The sequence below is a fragment of the Erinaceus europaeus genome, chromosome 5 (assembly GCF_950295315.1).
Source record: "Erinaceus europaeus chromosome 5, mEriEur2.1, whole genome shotgun sequence".
NCBI classification, from domain to species: Eukaryota; Metazoa; Chordata; class Mammalia; order Eulipotyphla; family Erinaceidae; genus Erinaceus; species Erinaceus europaeus.
This window is the reverse complement of record NC_080166.1, coordinates 30,072,034-30,095,146: the sequence shown is the minus strand read 5'-3', so window position 1 is coordinate 30,095,146 and position 23,113 is coordinate 30,072,034.

The window sequence follows — 23,113 nt, the reverse complement described above, 5'->3', positions numbered from 1 at the left end:
AATCTAAAGTGTACACCTGTATGTCAAACTGAAATGCTGAAGTATTTTGCCTTCTATGTTGAGTTGGTTTTTTAATTTACAACCAGTAGTTGAATATTTTATAAATGCTTATTTATACATTTAAAGAAGTTTTATTTATATATTTAAATAGAAATATTAGAAGAGAAAACAAGTCAAAGAGCAAGCACACAGTAACACTCTGGCATATGTCTTAACTGAAATCAAGACCTTATGTTTGTGAGTCCAAAGCTGTCTGCTGTGCAGCCTCCCATGTCTCTGATAGTTCAATCTTTGCTTTTTTTTTTTTTTAATCATTTTACTTTCCAACATTATGTTTTAAGAATTAAAGAGTAAATGGGATTGGGAAACAAGGTTCTTAACTATGACCACAGAATGTGAATTCAGACCTATAGGAATTGCCAGACCCATCTTCTTAGAGTGAGTAGAGGATTTTGATTGAGCCTCCATTCAGAGAATGGGGCAGTCCCTACTATTGTTGATCCACATTAAGGGCAAGGTCCTATAGGGGCCTACAAGGGGTCCATTATGTTGTTCATGATGGAGATGATAGTGAAGAGAGGGATCATTTAGAGGTCTAGTCCCATCATATCTGTGTGGGAATCCCAGGATTCCCTGACTAGTGCCCTGGGAGATGAGGTGGCCTGGTAGTAAACCGAAGAGCCATCATTAATTTATGCCAGTCTCTTGTCCGTATCCAGCTTTTTTAGTCCTTACTTTGTCTGACAAGGTTAGACTTGGAGTGATTGAGGGAAGTGAAATAGGAAGTAGTTGAGGAGAATATCTAGGTCTAAGTAGAAACTATTTGATTGTTAGCTTTTTTAGGTCTTTCTACTTGCTTGCTACACTTACGGAGTCACTGAATATACTATTGTGTACTTTTGCTCTGAGGTATATATTTTCCCCTAACTTATGGATACATGTGTACATGTACTCTGTCTCTTTGGCCGAGCCTTGGTTCATATCTAGATGATGGGGCTTTATTAGGAAGTGCACTGCCTGAAATGGGCTTGTTAAAAGTGTTGGCATAGCAGAACAATATGGATTCTCATGTGGGCAAACATTTATGTTGTCTGTGCAAAGGTTCTAAGAAGAGCCAGAGTTGCCAGTGGTATTTTTTCTTTGTTGTTAGCATTTACAATTTGGAAGAAACAATATTTGACCTGTTTTAAGTGACTTATCAGTGCACTGTGTTATAAGGAAATAAATGAACTGTGTATTTTTCTCATTATTTATCTAGAGCTTAAGATTTTACTTAAATTTAAAACTGCCTTTTAAATTTAAATTATTTTTTTAAAGAATTTATTTATTTATTCATGAGTAAGATAGGAGGACAGAAAGAACCAGACATCACTCTGGTACATGTGCTGCTGGGGATTGAACTCATGACCTCATGCTTGAGAGTCTAGTGCCTTAGCCACTGCACCAGCCCCCAGACCACAAATTTAAAAATTTTAAATTAAAACTATTTAAAAAATATTTCACCCAGATAATAATGCACCTACCTTGTCATAAGTGCAACCCAGATTCAAGCTCTGTTCTGCTGCTACATTGGAGAAAGCTTTGGTCTGTAGAACAGCCCCCTCCCTCCACACATATAAAAACACAAACATTTATCTAAAAATAAATAAACAAGCAAATAAATCAATAAAATAAAGTCATTTGGAGCCAGGGAAGCCACAGATATGTGCAACAGGGTTATTATCAGTATTGTTAAATTTTACTCACTATTTTTTTTCCCTTTTGAAACATTAAGATTAAAATAATTATAAGTATAATCTAACAGATAAGGACATTTCAGGAGTACTTTCCAGACTTCTTAACATGGTTTATCTAATGGTGTCAAAAAAGAGTAAGCGAGGGTGGGGCGGGGGTGGGGCTCTGGGGAAAAAAAAAAAGAGTAAGCATGCAAAATCCCAATCTATGACTTTTTAAATACCATTGCTTAGAGAATGCCAATGCCCTTATTCCGTGTTCATAGTCATTTATTTTTCTCGTTTGTGATGATTAGGATAAGATGCATCTATGGAATCTGAATGCATAATAGAAAATATTCTATAGCAATGCTTTTCTGAAGAAATAGTGATATTAACTATATGTGATGATTTTGTATCACTGAATATTATATATAGAAAAGAAATGGCTTTACACTGAACATATTTAAGGTAAGTTAACATTCCATACAGTTATAAAACTTACTAGTTCATTTTAATCAGCAGTAACAGTCATTTTACCTTGTAATATAGGTATTCTTGTTCAGAAGCACTTCATACTAAATTAAATTATTCATTCAATCCTGTAAGAATACAATGACATATTGTCTGACTTTACGTTAGCCTTTTTATTAGTTTAATAAAATAGTTCAGTATCTTACCATGTTCAATTAAGAAACAGTTGCTTTCATTTACAAAGGTACATTAAGTTTTACTGTGAATTCAAACCCCACTTGATTTTCCAACCACAAAACATAAAAGTAAAAACCACAGACTTACAGCCCATATTTAATGTCCATTAAGTGATTCTTTAGTGTTCACATCTGCTGATGAAATATACCAGGAAACTAATGAAATCTAAGCTTAGTCAGTCAGATAGCCATTTTGATTGAGTGTTTTATCATTTAAAAGAATAGATCAGCTTCTACCCTTACATTTTAAATTCTCATTGCAACTCAGTTATCTGCACTCCGTACTTGAAATTGTATAAATTTATGCAGTTCAACATAGTAGTCATTAGCCACATGTGGTTATGTAAATCTCACTCAATTAATTAACATTCAAAGGTACTTTGATTACACTGGCCACAATTTAGAGGCTCAATATGAACAGCAACAACCACATTAAGCCAAGTAGAATAAAAGTCAAATTAGAAAATACTTTAAGAAAGCTGTACTGGACTTTAGTATTTTAAGAAGTGGAAGACGTAAAATGACGATGTTGTGGAAGAAATCTGACAGAGTACTGGAGTTGTAGAATAAGAAGTGAATTGGTGGGTATATGCAAATGCTTATTTTATAGAGGAAATTGTTCAATATGTGTATCTTGTTAGTGTTAAAAACAAATGACATACTAAGACATTTTCTAAGCAGAAGACATTTTAAACAAAGTCTTGGATATTTTTATCTACTAAGTTAATTTTAATACATAGAGGGTCTGGTTTTCATCTGTTCTTGTGATTCACGTGCCTTTAATTTTTTTTTTTTGAAAACAAGTAGTTAAAGTGGTTCTATTAGTGATATGTTTCTATATATATCTTCAGTCAATTTCAATACACTAACAACCCTAAATGGGTCATTATGATAGTGCCTATACATTTAACACATTTGGAAAGCAAAAGAGTGTAATGGGTATGAAATTCATGTTAATTTTATTTGCACTTAGGTTTTGTTTTTTCCTTCTTCTTTTTCTATGATCACTTTTAATTTTCTTTTACTGATTGAAAATAATCTGTAACAATTAATGAATAATTTCTTTATTTTGTTATTCTGGTCATTTATTGCTCTATGCTGACTATATTTTTCTTTTTTAAAAAATATTTGTAAAATGGAAATATTGGCAAGACCATAGGAGAAGAGGGGTACAATCCCACACAATTCCAATCACCAGAATTCCGTATCTTATCCCCTCCCTTGATAGCTTTCCTATTCTTTATCCCTCTGTGAGTATGGACCCTGGATCATTATATGGTGCAGAAGGTGGATGGTATATCTGTTTTTAATATTTTTTAATCTTTTATTTCCACCAGGATTATCACTTGTGCTCAGTGCCTGCATGATAAATCTACCATTCCTACTAAAAATTATTTTTATTTTTTCTTTTGGGTAGAGATGGGGAAAACTGAGAGTGTAGAAAGAGAGATACAGCGAGAAAGATACCTATAATGCTGCTTCACCACTTGAAAACTTCATCCTTGATACAGGGTTCTTGAAGTCAGAACTTTGTGCTTGGTAATGTGTAGTGCTCATCAGGGTGTGTCATCTCCCAACCCCAATATAATGACTATTTTAGAGATACGTTTTAAAATTCAGATGCAAAAATTACTACACAGTTTAATCATTAAGTGCCGAACTGATATACAAACTTTACTGAACAGTTTTATGTATTACATCAAAATGAAGGACTCTGAAAAAGGAGGAGAAAGAAGGATTCTTAGAGGGCTCTGGGCTCCTGGTCCAAGATTTCTTTAATATGGTGAGAACTGAGTTCAAACTTGGGTCTTGCACATAGCAAAGTAGCACAGTATTCAGGTGAGACATTTTAATAGCCCTACTGTATACATTTATAAATCAAACTGTATTAACATTGTTTTTCAAGGTGTTTTTTTTTACATAAACTTTTCAAATAAGTGCAGAAAGAATTAAGTAAATGATCACTGCTGCCACATTATGTGTGATATCAGTCTGTATCAATCAAGAGCTAGAAACAGCACAGTAGCTTGAATAAGGACATTTCACCATAAATAATGTCTAATAGATTATGAGAGATTATGGATTAATGTCATAAAGGGATTAGATTATTCATTAAGTACAATATGGATAACATGAAAGTAGTAGATAAAAAGTCTCCACACCAAGAAAAACCTCATTTGAGGAATGTGATTGATTCATATCTTTTGGAGAGGACATACGCACAGTTCTGTGCAAATACTGCCATTTTGTTTGTTATGATGATGAAGCTTATTGAAGCTTGCCAGGAATCTGCCTCAAGTATGCCAAGGAAAACTGCTTACTAGAGGTTTCTCTGGAAGCACTTTTCTATAAAACTACCTAAAATGAGGTGCCAGGGCAACTATTGGTGATTGGGCTTGGCTTGTTCTAATGAATTGTAAAAAGTGGGCACTAGAGGCATTTTTTAAAGAAGAATTCTGCAGCAAATATATCCAGTAAGAGTGACATAAATAACTACTTGTCTGTCACAGGCTATCATCCACAATACACTGCTTGGGACAGGCACCAAAAAGCTGTGGGCACTGAAGAACCAGATTTAAGAGCAAGCTCTGGATGCTATGGAAATGTGTCCAATGAATCCAAAAGAACCTATAAGCAATTTCTTTTAATTATAGGCTCCAAGGGAGGGGGATGTGATGTACCCAGCTGAGCATACATGCTATCATTCTCAAGGACTGGGGTTCAAGTCCCTGGCCCCCAAATGCAAGGGAAGTTTCACAAATGGTGAAGTAGTACTGCAGGTATTTCTTTTTTTTTTTTTTTTTTTTACTCTCTCCTATGAACCCTCTTTTATCTCAGGTCTCCAAAATTCGCACAGATGACATTTTAAGAAACATAAATTCAGGGAGTCAGGCGGTAGCGCAGTGGGTTAAGCACACATGGAACAAAGCATAAGAACCTGCTTAAGGATCTCGGTTCAAGCCCCTGGCTCCCCACCTGCAGGGGAGTCGCTTCACAAGCGGTGAAGCAGGTCTGCCTGTGCCTATCTTTCTCTCCCCCTTTCTGTCTTCCCTTCCTCTCTCCATTTCTCTGTCCTATCCAACAACGACGACAACAAGAATAACTACAACAATAAAACAACAAGGGCAACAAAAGGGAATAAATAAATAAATAAAAAGAAACATAAATTCATATTCAGAAATCACAAAAACCCAAGGAAATTAGGCACCACAAGCAAGAGAAGCAGAAATTCAGACAGCAGAATCAAAGTTGGAAGGCCTTTAGAAAGGATCAGAAGCAAGGGATATGATAACTGAGCTATCAGACCTTTTTTTTTTAAAAGATTTTATTTGTTTTATTAATGAGAAAGATAAGAGGAGAGAGAGAGAAAGAGCCAGACATCACTCTGGTATATGTGCTGCTGGGGATTGAACTCAGGACCTCATGCTTGAGAGTCTAGTTCCTTAGCCACTGTGCCACCTCCTGGACCACTTTCTTTTTTATTGCCTCCAGAGTTATTGCTGGGGCTCATGCCTGCGCTACAAATTCACTGCTCCTGGAGGCCATTCTTTCTGTTTTTTTTTTTTTTTAATAATTTATTTCTTTATTGGGGAATTAATGTTTTACATTCAACAGTAAATACAATAGTTTGTACATGCATAACATTCTCCAGATTCCCATTTCTTTACCTTCCCCTTCCCTCTCACTTTCTGTCTTTAAAAATAAATTTATAAGTATTTATATACAGGCATCAATAACTTACCAGCACTCTGCAAAGAAAAAGAAAAAGAAAACATTTAACTGAGGATATGACATACAGTGTGATCATACCTCATTTGATGAGAAGTGAAGTTTTACTCCTGAACATCAAGAGTCCCATAAAGTCAGTGCTACCTTTATAAAAGACAAAATCTTCACTGGCTACAAAAGTCCTATTTTTTAATAGAGTATTTATTTATTTTTTAAAAATAAAGAAATACATATTTGGAATTTAGCAAAAATAAATTTATTGTCTGGGTACTTATTCAGATAAACTGCAATAACATCTAATTTTGGAATATTTTATAAGATATCATAGATCATCCATAATACCTCCAAAAACTGAAAAAATTTCATTATAAAGGTAATGATTAATTCGTGTAAATGAGAAAAATTCAGAAAATAATATTATCTCTTCCAAGTATAACAATAGTAGCATTTAATTTTAAACTGTATTAATGAATTCCTTCTCAAGACATACTCCTACTAAATTTAAAATTGCACAATTAAAGGCAATTTGTTATATAACTTCAAGAACTTCATCTGACTAACCATTGCCTTCTTAGTCAGTGACAAGAATTCTGCATTTGAAGAGATTGATATATTTTGACACTCTTCAAATATTTTGAGGCACTTACTAAATATAGCAATGAGTTCTTGTCACAAATACCTCAGAGTTAAATCTAGGCCATTGATTCTATATCAATAAAATTAGAATCTCAAAGGCTACTAAATCCAATTATTTTCAACTCACAATGAGCTTTATGGACATAATCACTAATAATCTCCACAAAGAGGAAAGAATACTGACAACTATTTCTCTGGGAGAGTTGCTAGTTCCTTTTTCTATAAAAGATAGTAAATTGAAAGTTCAGGTATAACAGCGGTAAAATTTAGTATCATTATAAAATGGACCTGGACTTTCAAATCAGTACAGGTTTTAATAAAATATACACCAAACACAATATTAATTCATATTCACTAAAACACATGCCAATTCCACTTTACATTCAGAAATTTTCATTGTATGCATTTAAACTTTCAATGAAGATATATCTTCATGAGTATTGGGTAGTATTTTCATGAGTATTGGATAGTTTACAAATTTCATCATTCATCACAACTTATTGCCTTTTTCTGACTTCATACTTTTGTTAGGAAATGTAAATTGACAGAATAAAAACGTTAACATAGAATCTTGTAGTCATTTTTCCTTCTTTGTACATACTAGGGGGGGTTATATGTAATAGAGGGGAAAGCAACAGTCAAACTTTCTCAGTTGAATATACCTAAGACTATATTAACCTGAAAGTAGTTTGTTATAGCAGATATTTCTCAAATTATCTACTAAATTAAAGTAATATTGTAATGTGGCTAAAGTGACCAGATGATATAGAGGCAACCGCCAAATGAGGGCAGTCTTTTGCATTTGATCTTGCCATTCAGTGTAATTTGAAACCCCTGTAGACTTATTAGACATCCAAGCACAGAGGTTCTTAACTTCTTGATAGCAATCTTTGCTTTTATTTTTTTTTCTTGATGTTTTCTGTTCTTAAAACTAACTCTGTTGAGTTTTAAATTCAATTTGGGAAGCATGAAGGAATCTGCAGAGATGATCAGGCTCCCAATTCCTAGGAATCTTAGGGAACTATTACTGTCTTTATCACTGAGTGGGAAGAGAGGAGGAACAAAAATAGCCCCAAACTATATACTTTCACATTCCTTCTCATCTCTTATTGATGCCATTGATTGCCAACACTAACTAGAATCTGATGGGCAAGGGACCCCATTGTGGTGCTATTAACCTGTCAGAACACATAGATAATGCTGGAGATAATATTATATTTGATTTACAAAAAAGAATATTCAACCTGTATGCTAAAGTGATGCACCTTGCTAATTAAAATTAGCAAACAAATAAGTAAGTAGCACCCCAATACTTACTTTTCCTAGTGCAGATTTATATTTCTCAGCATAAAATATGAAGTGTATATACTGTATATGTATATATATATATATATATGTATATATGTGTGATTGTGTGTGTGTGTGTAATGTTTTAGGTTGGCATGCAACATAAACACAATGGATATTCACTTAACTAATTTTACTTTATTTTAAAATCCCATTAAGACTTTCTTAAGGAACTGCAACACTTTTGTCAGAGAAAGACCGCCCATGGAACAGGATAATCCATGAAAGTAACATGAATGAGATTCTTCTAAAAGATGTGCCTGTTCTAGCAACTAAGGAGATTACAGAGATATGAGAGAGGTAAAGGAAGTGATGAAACATGTTGTAGATTATAGTTTCATTGAAAGGACTCTATGATAACTTCAGAGATGTCACCACTTCTATAAGGACACTGATAACAAAGGTGACAGGTAGAAAGTATGTGTGTCTTGACCTCTTTCTCATTTTCTGCTTGTTTTTCAAACTGACTAAATATAATGAGAGCAGTGAACAGAAAGTTCAGTGACACCTTACATTACAGTCGGTGGGTCATGTCACTGGAAACATGAAGGGTAATGAGGGAGTTGGGAAGGAGAAGTAAAAAATATCCAGTTACCAGAATAGTATGTATTATAACTCCTAATTTCTATTTCAAACTTCCTAGTGATAAAATTATATTGAAATCTGATGATTTTCTTTAAAGAAAGTCTTAATTTTATGGAGAATGAAGTCTGCTTGGGAGACTAATAATACTATCACATTAGGCTATGGCAAAACCATAAGCTCTCAAAAATAGAAGGCAGAGAAATATGATAAAGAGTGATGTAGAATTACTGGATATTAGAGACAAAGAATAAATCTAAAATTAAAGAAGCTATCCAAATTCATTTTAATAAATACTCATTATTATGACAGGTAATTTCAAGTCATGTCTCTTGTGAAAATTTGATAGACACTCAAAGATTTAAAAATGAGTTTCAGCTGTGTTTGAGGATGTAATACTAGACCTTGACAAAGTTTAATGACCTCAAACTTCTGACCTATGTTAATTTCTTTTTATAACTATGTGAGAAGTATGTGGTGCTCCATACTTTAAATTTCAGATTGTACTTTTTTATCTGATTAAAGATTTAACGAGTAGTGAATTAATATTATTAATGTTTTCTTGATGTATATTTCTTTTTTAATGATGAACTTAATATATACCATACTATAAAATATACATGTAAGTATCAATCAGACATTCAGGTGTGTTACATAAAATACCTCCGTGATTCATGATATGGCATTATTATGATTATTATCATTATTATTATTGGATAGAGACAAAGTTAGAAAGAGGAGCAGGGAGAGGGAGAGAGACAGACACCTACAGCTCTACTTCATCACTCCTGAAGCTTTCTTCTTGCGGGTGAAGACCAGAGGCTTGAACCTAGTTCTTGCATACTGTAGTATATGTGTTTAACCAGGTGGACCACCACCTTTTAAAAAAATATTATATATATCAGACCAGAACACTGCTCACCTCTGGCTTATGGTGGTGTGGGGACTGAACCTGAGACTTTGGAGCCTCAGGTATGACAGTCTCTTTACATAACCATTATGCTATCTATACCCCTACCCATAATATGAGTTTTTCACAGTAGTTTTTTTTTTTTTTTTTTTTTTTGCCTCCATGGTTATTGCTGGGGATCAGTGCCTGTACCATGAATCCACTGCTCCTGGAGGTCATTTTCCTCCCTTTTGTTGCCCTTGTTGTTGTAGCCTTGTTGTGGTTATTATTGTTGTTGTTGATGCTGTTCATTGTTGGATAGGACAGGGAGAAATGGAGAGAGGAAAGGAAGACAGAGAGGGGGAGAGAAAGAGAGACACCTCCAGACCTGCTTCACCGCTTGGCTTGTGAAGCGACTCCCCTGCAGGTGGAGAGCCTGGGGCTTTCGAACCGAGATCCTTATGCCAGTCCTTGTGTTTTGTGCCACGTGTGCTTAACCCGCTGAGCTACCGCCCGACCCCCACACAGTAGATTTTTACCAAGGCATTTATCTTATGAAAGTATTACCAGTACTTGGCAACTATGGTTAAAAGTTTGAAATTAAGATTGAATAGTGAGTTCTTTTGTTAATCTCACATCTGGAGTTATGTTGTTGAATGCATATAACATCAGATATTTTAGTCAGCACTTTTTGTGGCATATCCTTGAATCCTACGATACTTAATTGTAATTATGTTTTCAAATATGAAAATGACCACACCCATACCAACACAGATATGAGAATATACCAGCATTGATACACAATTTAACTTAATATGGATAATCTTGTATGTTGTAATATTTTCATATCTGTGTTGGATGAATACCAAATGCTCTCACATAAAACTTAATATTGCATATCACTGAGGCCTCTAAAGTGCATTATTACCCCTAATAAAGTAGACCCCTTTGTGGGCCCCCCATAGGATATTGCCCTCAACTTGGATCAACAATGGTAGAGAATGTTCCATCCTCCAAAGGGAGGATGGACAACACACTCTAAGCTACACCTGAGGAAGATGTATTGATATTGGGGCAGCTTGGAATGTTCCTATTAATGACCACAGAATGTGAGCTCAGATCTACAGGGATACAGAGGTCATATAGGCTCCTAAGATGAATATGGGCCCCAGACCAAATCAAATTGATGGAGTTTATAGTCAACAATATTTATACCCCTTTCCCATATTAGGGAGCTACTCTCTTCCCTGATCCAGGTTTCTGTCCCTTTCCCAGCCATGACATCATCTCCCCAGACTTGGATTCACCTGAATATCAGATTTTAGGCTCAGGAAAAAAAAAAAAAGAAAACTAGTATAGTCACAGGCCCTTTGGAATATAACTAAAATATGCCTACGAGCTATCTACAAAATGGCAGACCCCCCCAACACTTCATTTGCACTATTCCAGCCTTTAGGTCCATGATTATTCAACAATTTGTTTGGCTTTGTATGTTAACTCCCTTTTCAGCCACCAGGTTCCAGATGCTAGCATGATGCCAACCAGACTTCCCTGGACAGATGACACCACCAATGTGTCCTGGAGCTTTCTGCTTCCCCAGAACTACACTCCACTAGGGAAAGAGAGAGGCAGGCTGGGAGTATGGATCAACCAGTCAATGCCCATGGTCAGCAGGGAAGCAATTACAGAAGCCAGACCTTACACCTTCTGCATCCCACAATGACCCTGGGTTCATACTCCCAGAGGGATAAAGAATAGGAAAGCTATCAGGGAGGAGATGGGATACGGAGAGCTGGTGGTAGAAATTACGTGGAGTTGTACCCCTCTTTAAAAAAAAATATTTCCTTTTTGTTGCCCTTGTTTTTATTGTTGTTGTAGCTATTGTTGATGTCGTCGTTGTTGGACAAGACAGAGAGAAATGGAGAGAAGAGGGAAAGACAGAGAGGAGAGGAGAAACATAGACACCTGCAGACCTGCTTTACCGCCTGTGAAGCAAACCCCCTGCAGGTGGGGAGACTGGGGTTTGAACCGGAATCCTTAAGCTGGTCCTTGTGATTTGTGCCATGTGTGCTTAACCTGCTGCACTACTGTCCGACTCCCAGTTATACCACTCTTATCCTATGGTTTTGTTAATGTCTCCTTTTTATAAATAAATAAATAAATAATAAAAAGAGAAACTCCAAAACTAACCAAACAAACAAACAAACAAACAAAATGAACTGAATTCAGCTTCTTTCTCTATTAAAGTAAATAAATAAAATCTGTGAAATATTATCTCGCAAGTACTACTTTAACCCTTACAAATCTCTCTGGTTGTACTTATTTCAGGTGCAGTGACATGGACTGAGAATTAACTTTTACTTTTTATACTTGTCTATCTTGTCAAAATAAAATATATGAGTTTTAATTAACTTCAATAAGTACAGATAGAAACCACTTCAAGGGGTTGTAATCTCTTCAAAGCTAGAAAAACTGGCAACAGTGGCCCCTCTGCTTCCCTGAGTTTCCTTTGGCTGATGAAATTCTGCTTGAGTAAGAAGAGCTGGCTTTGAAAGTGACTGGGATCCATGTGGATTCAGTCGGCTAGGAAGGATCGTCAGTTTCCCCAATGAATGGGTACTCACGGGATGCACCACGGGAAGGTCGATCCAATGCATCCCAGTGCATGCCCAGTGCGCCGCTATGTTCCATCGCTGGGGAGCCAGAGACTACCCAAACTGCCCCTGCGGCTACAGACAGACTATGACCCACATAGTCAACGACTGCCACCTCTCCAGATTCAAAGGAGGTCTCGAAACTTTACATCAGTCTCAACCTGATGCTGTTGACTGGCTACAGAAGAAGGGCAAACGCTAGAAGAAGAAGTAAGAAGAGCACTATATATTTCCATATGGGAAGGAATATGCACTTGAAATGGAGTGACTAGTTGTGTCAATGGAGATAATATACTATAGTAAGCCAAATTTCAGTGGAAATTGTATTCAATATATTGTGTAAAGTAGATTATCTAATAAATCAAAATAAAACTGTAAATCATTTAGTCTAGTAGATACTTAAGTATTCATTATAAGAAAGTGACAATAGTTTACAACTATTGGAGTTTAAACCTTAATTGTGCACTGGAAAATCAAAGAATACATCATTATTATAATGTAGAGAAAGGTTGGAATTAATAAAAATAAGAGAAGAAAAACTTCAGAAGTAGTTATTTTACATGGAGATTACATTCTCATTTATATTTTATCTATTGGTCTTAGGAACACGTTTCCTTGTTAGACTCTAATGGATAAGAAAAAAATTGGTTTAACAATAATTAGTAATTTGATATTTCCTCTCAGTCTAATTGCATCTTGTTCTTCCAGAGATTTTATTTATTATAAAATGAAAATAACGGCAATATCATAGGATAAGAGAGGTACAGTTCCAAACAATTCCCACTCCCAGAGTTCCCTATCCAATCCCCTCCTTCGAAAGATTCCCTATTCTTTATCCTTCTGGGAGCATAGACCCAGGTTCATTATGAGGTTCAAAAGTTGGGAGGTCTGGCTTCTATAACTGCTTCACCGCTGGACACAGATATTGGGAGATTGAACCATACTCCCAGCGTGTTTCTATCTTTCCCTTAGCGGAGCAGCGCTTTGGAGTGGTGGGGCTCCAGGACACATTGGTGAGGTCATCTGCCCAGGGAAGTCTGTTGGCATTATGGTAGAATCTGCACATTGATGGCTGCAACCATCAAGATATAAAGCAGAACAAATTGTTGGCTAGTCAGGAACCTAAAGGCAAAATATAGCAGATGAGATTTGATTTCTCTATTTTGGAAAAAGCTAGTAGATCTATTTTAGGTATATTCAACAGGGCCCATAACATTACTAATTTTTGCTTAGCCCAATAGCTAACATGCAGATAGGTCAAAGGTATTGTCTGGGGAGATGGTGTCAGAGATGGAAATAGGAATAGAAAGCTGTATCAGGGAAGATAGTAGCTCCCAAATATGAGAAAATTATATAAATATTATTAACTCTAGACTCCATAAATTTGATCTGGGGCCCATAATCATTGCTTGAGCCTGTGTAAACTCTGCATCCCTGTAGGTAGGTCAGAACTCACATTCTGTGGCTAGGAACATTCTAGGCTGCACTAATTTCAGGACCCTTAAGTGGCAGAGTAGATTGGTGCAACTTACCTTGAGAGAATGGAGCTTTCCCTACAATAGTTGATCCACACAGAGGGTAAGGTCCTGTAGGGGCCCACAAAGGGCTCCTGATGGAGATGCCCATAACAGTGGAGCAAAACATACTATTGAACATAGCTAATAGATAATAGATAATGAACTTTTTTCCAGTTGAATAATGACTGGTAGAAATCAATAATCAGGTCCACCCTAATAAAATCTTCTATTGTTTAAACCTAGGAAAAACAATAATCTGGGAAATTGTCTCTGTGGCACATTGAAATCATAAAGAAATAAATAGGAAATACTTAGTTCCCCAGGCAGGACATATTAGTACTTCAACACCCATATTTCAAGTACTTGCTTGCAAATGTCTCAGCATTTGTCATAATTAGTTCTAAACTGTGATGCCAATAAAATGGAACTCATTAAAGTAAGAGATTAATCAGAAGTAAATTCCTTTGCATAATTGCTTGATGACTTAAATGATAAAAGAATAATCTCTTCTCACAGAGTGAAATCCTTACTTGTTTGAAACCATTTTGCAAGTACTTCTTACAACTGTTTAAACCAGCATTTGATTTTCTACACATAGCTGTAAACAACAATAAAAAGATAGTGTTTGTCAAAATAAAGTGAATTAATAAGTATTCATTGTGATTTTTTGTTATCATTTGAGCTAATCACACTTACAAGGACAAAAAGGTATGTATATAGGTCACATTGGGACACTCAATAAAACTGATTTATTTATGTTCCACCTGAAGCATAATAGTTCTACCTCTGACTGGCATGTTGATTTCCTCTTCATAAGGATGATATAATTATCATGACCTTTCAGTGAGGTGGGAGATATAGGGTAAGCTGAGAGCTCTCAGGAGAGCTATTAGCAGCTTCTGAGCAATTTGCTAATAGTAGCACTGCCAGTATTAAAATCATACAGTTAAGAAGATAATTGACAACCATAATAATGAGTATGTAGAGGTAAGGGAGAGAGGAGACCATGAAATAAAACTGTTAATTACTTAAAAATTGATGAACTTTCACTGCTAAGTAAACTATAATTTGGGAACTCTGCCTTAGAAAACACAGTGAATGATCTTTAATATCCCTGCAAGTTATTGTGAGTCTGTCCTGTGTGGAAAATTAGGTCGCTTAGGTGGCAAGCAATGGTGCACCCTGTTAAACACATGTAGTACTAAGCACAAGAATTCACACAAAGATCCCAGCTGGAGCTCCTGGCTCACCACCTGCAGGAGGACACATCACAAGCATTGAAACAGGTCTGCAGGTGTCTGTTTTTCTCTCTTCTCTCTATAACCTCTTCCAGTCTCAATTTCTCTCTTTCCTATCCAGTAAAATGGAAAAAAGAAAAAATGAACACCAGGAACAGTGGATTTGTAGTACCAGTACTGAGCCCCAGCAATAACCACGGAGGCAAAAAAGAAAAAAAGTTGGCTTTAATGGTTGTATCAGATAACTTTCTTTACTAAAATCGATTTCTTAAAAAAAATGTATTTATGTTTTTTTCAAAACCTAACAAAGGGACTTTTCAAAATTAACCTAATTACCAAATAATGTGATAACAATAACTTCTATTGTCTTCTTGAACTCTAAGACAGTAGGAACCTCACATTTCCACTATAGAGCCTATATTTCCCCCAGTCCTGGAACATTAGGGTGGGGCCCACTTTCCTGTATGCTTCTCTCAATTCATATCAAATAATATTGCATCCGCTAATCGCAACCTAATCAATGCAACGAGTGCCACCCCAGCATGCTTCACTTCAGACTGTGTCCAGAGACTTCAGGTGTGGAATGACAACTCTTCAGCTTCATCACTCAGGTGAGACAGGTGAGACCTTTCCTTTCATAGTATTCTCTAATTCCATTCCAGGTGGTCCACTCCCCAATAAAATCTCCAAATCTAGATATAGACCAGGTCCCCTGAGATAGAGCATATGTTCACATGTGTCCATGAACCAGGGAAAAATATATACCTGAAAGCAGAAGTACACAAGAGTCTGCAGAGAGTACCCCCCAACACTTCATTTGCACTATTCCAGCCTTTAGGTCCATGATTGTTCAACAATTTGTTTGGCTTTGTATGTTAACTCTCTTTTCAGCCACCAGGTCCCAGATGCCAGCATGATGCCGACCAGGCTTCCCTGGAATGAAGACCCCACCAATGTGTCCTGGAGACCCACCCTACTAGGGAAAGAGAGAGACATACTGGGAGTATGGACCGACTAGTCAACTCCCATGTTCAGCGGGGAAGCAATTACAGAAGCCAGACCTTCCACCTTCTGCAACCCACAAGGACCCTGGGTCCATGCTCCCAGAGGGATAGAGAATGGGAAAGCTATCAGGGGAGGCGATGGGATATGGAGATCAGGTGGTGGGTATTGTGTGGAGTTGTACCCCTCCTATCCTACGGTTTTGTTAATGTTTCCTTTCTTAAATAAATAATAATAAAAAAGATTGCTATCAACATTTCAGCAATGCTAGGTTGTTAGAAAGAAATGCATAATTAGAGGATATGAGTGGTGTCAGGAGTGGCCATTGGGTTAAGTACACATATTTACATGCATAAGGACTAATTTCAAGCCCCCCTGATCTCCACCTGCAAGGAGAAAGCTGTAAGAGTGATAATGCAGTTCTGAAAATATCATTTTCTCCACCTCTCTATTTCCCTTTCCCCTCTTAATTTCTATCTGGTCAAATAAAAGAAACAGGTTAAGAAAAAAAAAGTGGAAACAGTGGATTTGTTGTGCAGACCCAAAGCTTCAGCAATTAAAAGAAATAGGACAGGTACAAAGTATGTTTCATATTCAGATTGTGGGGGAATTTTAAGTTACAAAAAAATGGAGGAAAATCCAAGCCACTTAAAAATTTCCAGAAAAACAACAACACTCTAGTTTAGAGGTATTCTCAAAATCAAGGTATTCAATAGAAAATCGCTACTGCTGTGTAGCATATATTACATTGTTTCTTTTTAAAAATAACTTTAGAATTATTTTGAATTTTAGATTTAATGGGAAGGAAAGAAAAGTATAGTGTGACTCGGATTTATTCAATGCCAGAGCATATTCAGAACTCTATCTCCTTTCTACCTGCTGAATTGCTATTTGCTATGGCTTTTAAGTGTTTTGTCATATTTAGTAATTTCAAAATTATATTGAAGAAAGATTCATGCAATGAATGTGCCACATCAGTACAACATGAAGTAATAATTGTGTTTAGTACAGATGAACTGATATAAGAAAAATAAATTATCCATATTTTGTTTTTATACAGTAAGGATACATATTCTAACAATTAGACACAATTAAATTGTGTCACTATATACATGGTTTTAGGATGTATAAAACTGCTTATTAATATAAAGTATTTTTGCTGCATAGGGTAGCTTGCCTGGTTACTGTGACTGCTTTGTTAAGTTCATGAGCTAAGTTTGAGCTTGGCCCCTATAGCACTAAAGAACACTTTGGTATCTTTTCTCTCCTTCTTTTTGTCTTTGTTTTTGTTTTTGTCTCTCTCTTTGTTGCCCCCCACTTATGTCTCTTTTTTGACATCAGTATTATAGGCTGGGCTCTGTGCCTTCACAATGATTATACAATTTCCAGTGGTCATTCTTTATTTTTATTTTTTTCATTCTTCTTGATAGAGACAAAGAAAAGGGGAAGAGAGAGAAAGAGAGAGAGAGAAATCTGGTGAAGGAGAGACACATTCAGTTCTTCTCTGTCACTTTTGAAACTCACCACAGGTGGGGGCAGGAGCTTAGTAATGTGCATGCTCTAACAGCTGTGCTATTGCCAATCTCCATCTCTCTCTCAAACAAAATAATAATAATATAAAGTCAGCTCAAATGGTGAAACTCTAGAAAAAACATAAAAATAGATTTATTGTGCCATTTGAAAATCATTTCAAAAGGATGTAATTAATTTATATTTTTTCTTTTTTTGCCTCCAGGGTTACTGCTGGGGTACCAGTACCCGCACCATGAATCTACTGTTCCTGGAGGCCATTTTTCCCCCATTTGTTGTTTATTGCCCTTTTTTATCATTGTTGTGTTTATTATTATTGTTGTCATTATTGTCACTGTTGTTGGATAGGACAGAGAAGTCAAGAGAGGAGGGGAAGAAAGACAGAAAGACACCTGCAGACCTGCTTCACTGCTTGTGAAGCGACCCTCCCTGCAGGTGGGGTGCCGGGGTTCTAACCTGGCTCCTTAACCCTGTCCTTGCGCTTTGCACCATGTGTGCTTAACCCAGTGCGCTACCGCCCAATCCCCCCTTTATAGTTTTTCTGTTTCATTTCAGATTAAAATAAAATTTTAGAGAGCATAAATTCTAATCTGTTCTAGTCCTTGGAGCTACTGCTAATCAATAAAAAATAGATCTCATTTCTGCTGCAGTATACAACATAGTAATTTTCTAGAAAGATAGACTAGTTTAAATTGATTACTGTTACTTCTAAAATTTTCAAATCTCTCAAAGCATGTAAGTATATTATAAAGAAGAGGAAGGGGCTGGGTGGTAGCACACCTAGGTGAGCACAAGGAACTAGGTTTGAGATCCCAGTCCTTACCTGCAGAGGGAAAGCTTTGCAAATGGTGAAGCAATGAGGCAGGTGTCTCTCTCTTCCTTTCCATTCCTCCTTTCCCTGTTGATTCCTGTCTCTGTACAATAAAATAATAAAGATAATTTAAAAGTTAAAAAGAAAAGGAAAATGAGAGAAATAATGCACATTTTCCTTTCTATGAAATTCACATTTAGTGGTGCAGGAGGTGGCACAGTGGATAAAGTATTGGATTCTCAAGCATGAGATCCTGAGTTCAATCCCCGGCAGCACATGTACCAGAGTGATGTCTGGTTCTTTCTATCTCTCATCTTATATTTCTCATTAATAAATAAATAAAATATTAAAAAAGAATTTCACATTTACTTGGTATGGGATTTAACTCTGCTTGGAAATGGAGGCAGTCAGAAGGTTCATGTTAAATATTTTGTGAGATAATAAACAATTAAAACCCAGCATTGCTATAACCTGGAAATGACACAGTGAATAAAGCAATGAATTCTTAAAGATTCGGTCCTAAATTCAATGTTATCCCCAGCAACTAATATGCTAGAGTGATGCTATGCTTCTGTCTCTTTCCACTCTTTTTCTCATTAATAAACAGATAAGTACTGAAAATCCAACACTGTTATTATATGTACAACAAATCCCTTACCTTTTTCTAAAAGAAACCATTATTTCTCTAGCCAATATGAAATTGCTATCTTGAAAAAGATCACATTTGCAAGTTTTATTAAATTGTTAATCCAAACTGAATCCATTTTTCAAATAATATGCCACTTAGAAACAACAAAAACTATAAATTAAAAGTTCAATATGAGCTCCTATCTATAGACTTTGGGGTAAGAATGAGCTCATATAAACACTGGAGGATAGATGAAAAGAATATGATTTTATGCCTTTTGCTGCACATTTACTTGATGTAAATTATGTAACTTTATTCCTGATTCAATTATGGTTTTCACTTTTATTTTCTCCTAGTAGCTTTCGTTCAATTAAAATACAAGTTCATAACACAGTTCATGTGTTTCCCCAGGAATTTTACATGATGATTATGCAAAAAAGTTTCATGCTTGAGGCTCCAAGTTCCCACGTTCAACCTCTAACACTGCCATAAGCCAGAGCTGTGCTGTGCACTATTATTTTTCTCATTAAATAAAAAAATAAAAAGAAATTGTTGCCCATATGATAACTTTTAAATTAATGCTTATAAATTGTCTTTGAAGTATACTTTTCAGTAGCATTAGATACACTTGTAAATCTTTAAAACGTTTTTTTTATTTTTAAAATTCTGTTACCTTTGAATAATCTTTTTTTGCTATACATACTAATCAAATAAAAAAACCTACATAAAAATCTAACTTAGGAGTTTTACTATCTAATGTCAATATATCAACAGAGAAATACTACAGACACACTGATTTTAATAGAATTAATTATCAAGAAAATTACTGAAATGACTTTGGTAAGCCATGTATGAAATAAATCTAGAATTAATTTTATTTATGTTTGTCATAAAACAAAACATTTAAAAAAGCAAGGGATTTTATGTTGTACACAGACCCATGTATAGTTTTAACAAGATTAACATTCCATCTTAACTTTTAAAGATTTTACTATGTCTATACTACCATGGAAAATATGAAGACAACAATCTGCATCATATTTTGTTTTCCTTTTTATTATATTTTTCATAATGTTTATTTTATAGCCACTTATTTGTCATTGACAATTCTGTTTGGGGAAATAGATCACATCAAGTTTCATAGGATTATACTTCAAAATATAATTTCTTTCTAAGGAGATACAAATCTTAATGAAGAAAGTCAAAATGTCTCCGTCTTTAAAAGAGGTCTATTACTGATGTATCAGTTCATTATCTTCTTAATTTCCCCATTTATAAGTCTGAAGCATCTGATTAACTCTCTGGAGCTATTTAAAGCATCCCACAAGTATGATGCATCAAATACACTGAAGACATATTGAGAGTATTTTTCTGCTTTAATAATAGTGATACTAGTGTCTTCCATCCTCCTGGGAAAAAAAAATAAGTAAAGGAAAACAGTGCAATCTGGAAAGTTAAAAATATGGCAACTTAGTAATAAGAAAAAACATATATAGTTTGTCTCTTGGCTCCTATTTGATTATATCTTGCTGAAATAGTAGTTCTGTTAGACCAGGAGATAATAAAGTATATGCTTTTCATAATTGCTCATAACAAAGTCAATGATATATGGATATACAACAATAAATAAGAGGTATTTGACTTTATATTAATTATTCAATGTTTACACATGACTTTTTCTCCTTTTTCTGTTGTCACCAGGACATTAGTGTTGTTGGGATCACTTTGAGACTGAAAGAGAAAGACACCATGCTTCCTCTAATATGCTGGGGGTGGAATTCAAACATGGGATATGCTCATAAAAGCAGGAATATTGGGAGTCTGGCGGTAGCCCAGCGGGTTAAGTGCACGTAGCGCAAAGCACAAGGACCAGTGTTAAGTATCCAGGTTCAAACCCCTGGCTCCCCACCTGCAGGGAAGTCACTTCACAAGTGGTGAAGCAGGTTTGCATAGGTCTTTCTCTCCCCCTTTCAGTCTTCCCCCTCCTCTCTCCATTTCTCTGTCCTATCCAACAATGATGACATCAATAACAACAATAATAATAACTACAACAACAACAAAAAATCAACAAGGGCAACAAAAGGGAAAGTAAATAAATAAAATTGAATTAAAAAAGCAGGAATATTACCCCTGTGAGCTATTTTGAGATCCCACATAGCATTTTATAAACTGTGGAAAATTAAATAAAACATATATTGGCTTTCACTAAGATTACAATTTTATTTTTTAAAAAGAGAACACAATATATAGATAAAACAATAAATTTATCCATGTACAATAAATACATGATATTAGCCAGTTCCCAATTAATACAAGTACTGTAAAATATCAAAAGAGAACAAAATTAGAGGCAGGAATTTTTTTTTTTTATTTCTAGGTAATTATGTCTACAAACACTTGCCAGTCCCTGTTCAGGTGCCATTTGCTGGTCTAGCTTCATGGGCAGGAGACAGACGACCAGGGACTCATGGCTGAGCTGGGAACACAGTTCAATCTTTATTGATGAGCAGGGATGCAGTTCAACAATCTAATCTCTAATCACAATTCTGTCCTATATATCTCCTGAGGCGCAAGTGTCAGGAAGAGGAAGTACGTAGGATAGGGGGTGCGGAGAAGAAAAATAGCGCATGAACCAGTGGGGATTAAACCAGTGAAAACAATAATTATGAAAATAGACTACAAAGTCAAGCAGTGCAACAGAAGGGGTCTTAGAAGCAGAATTTAGAAGCATACCAACAAACACTAAAGAGATGCAGACAATGTAGAGAAACATAAAATATGTTATGTGAAAAATGAATTATTGTTATTGTTTTACTACTTTAGTGCTCTCTTAATTACTGCTATGATGTGCATGTCACTGGCTTAGTTATTGCAGTGGTTACAGCTGGATTTTTATTGTTTTTCAACTATCACTTTAACAACACCAATACAAAAATTGCCACATAAAAATCAAAACAAACAAACAAATAATAAAAACCTTCTAGAAGTGATTTGGTGAGATTGACTAGTGGGTCTTATAATAGTTAAAATGGACTGCTTCTGGAGCAGACTGTGTCATTGTAGACTGAAGAAATTGTTCTTCTCCACCAAAACCAAATATTAAAGTGACATATCTTAAGGATTTCATGAAAGAACAGCTGGCATTTTTAGTAAAGGAAAACTATATCCCTTCCTGAGGGTGTTTAATTGTGCTAGGGTAGTGGGAATAGGAAGGTAGAGAGCAGAGCATATGATTCAAGGATTCAAATGTAGATGCAGTACAACATTGCCTGAAGATAACATAGTTTTGGTTGCTTTCAATATACTTAGTGGTGTTGCAGGAACCTTGTGAATCATGAGGAGTGTGGCTCAAGAATTATAGCTTGGGAACTGATGCTCAGATCTGTAGAGAGCATGGGCATTTGAGCAAACCCCAAGGGATACATTGAGGTACCAGGGAAGGGAACATTACCTCTGTGACATCAGAGAAGACATCCAAACTCTAAGGTGTTCTAGTTGCTATAGAGACTCTGGGTCAAGCAGCGTTTTAAGTAGTGACATCATAAACAGAGTTCCCTAGACTAATTTCTTAGTCTAGGAATAACATAACAATGCTTAGAGTAACTTCTTATCATCCACAGACTGGGATTCTGAATAAGGGATATCGGGTGCTATAATATTATGTGATTTCTTCAAAGCTTTTCCTTGGTAAAAAAAAAAAAAAACACGTAGATGAGTGAACTAAGAAAGTGCCAGGAACAGACAATCAACACATTGCCTAGACACATAATGTTGCAGATCCAAAGAAACTATCAGAATTTAGGAAAGAAATTATCAAGAAATTAAAAATGCAAGCTTTTAACATGGAGAAATGAACTGTGAATGTGATTATAAAAGATGACACTGCATCCTTTTGGGATGGAATTTGAAGTGATTATGTTTGGAGAAGTAATATCAAAGAGGTGAAAGACAAATGCTTGATGGTTTCAATGACTTCTGGAATATAGAAAACTGGAAGATATGAACTTGCAAAAATTATTCAATCTACTTTTAAAACTTTAAGAACTATAGTGGTTATCCTTGAGAAAGGAGAGGCACAGATGTCTTTTGTGTCAGGTGTTATGTGGAACTGTTCACCTGAAATCTTGT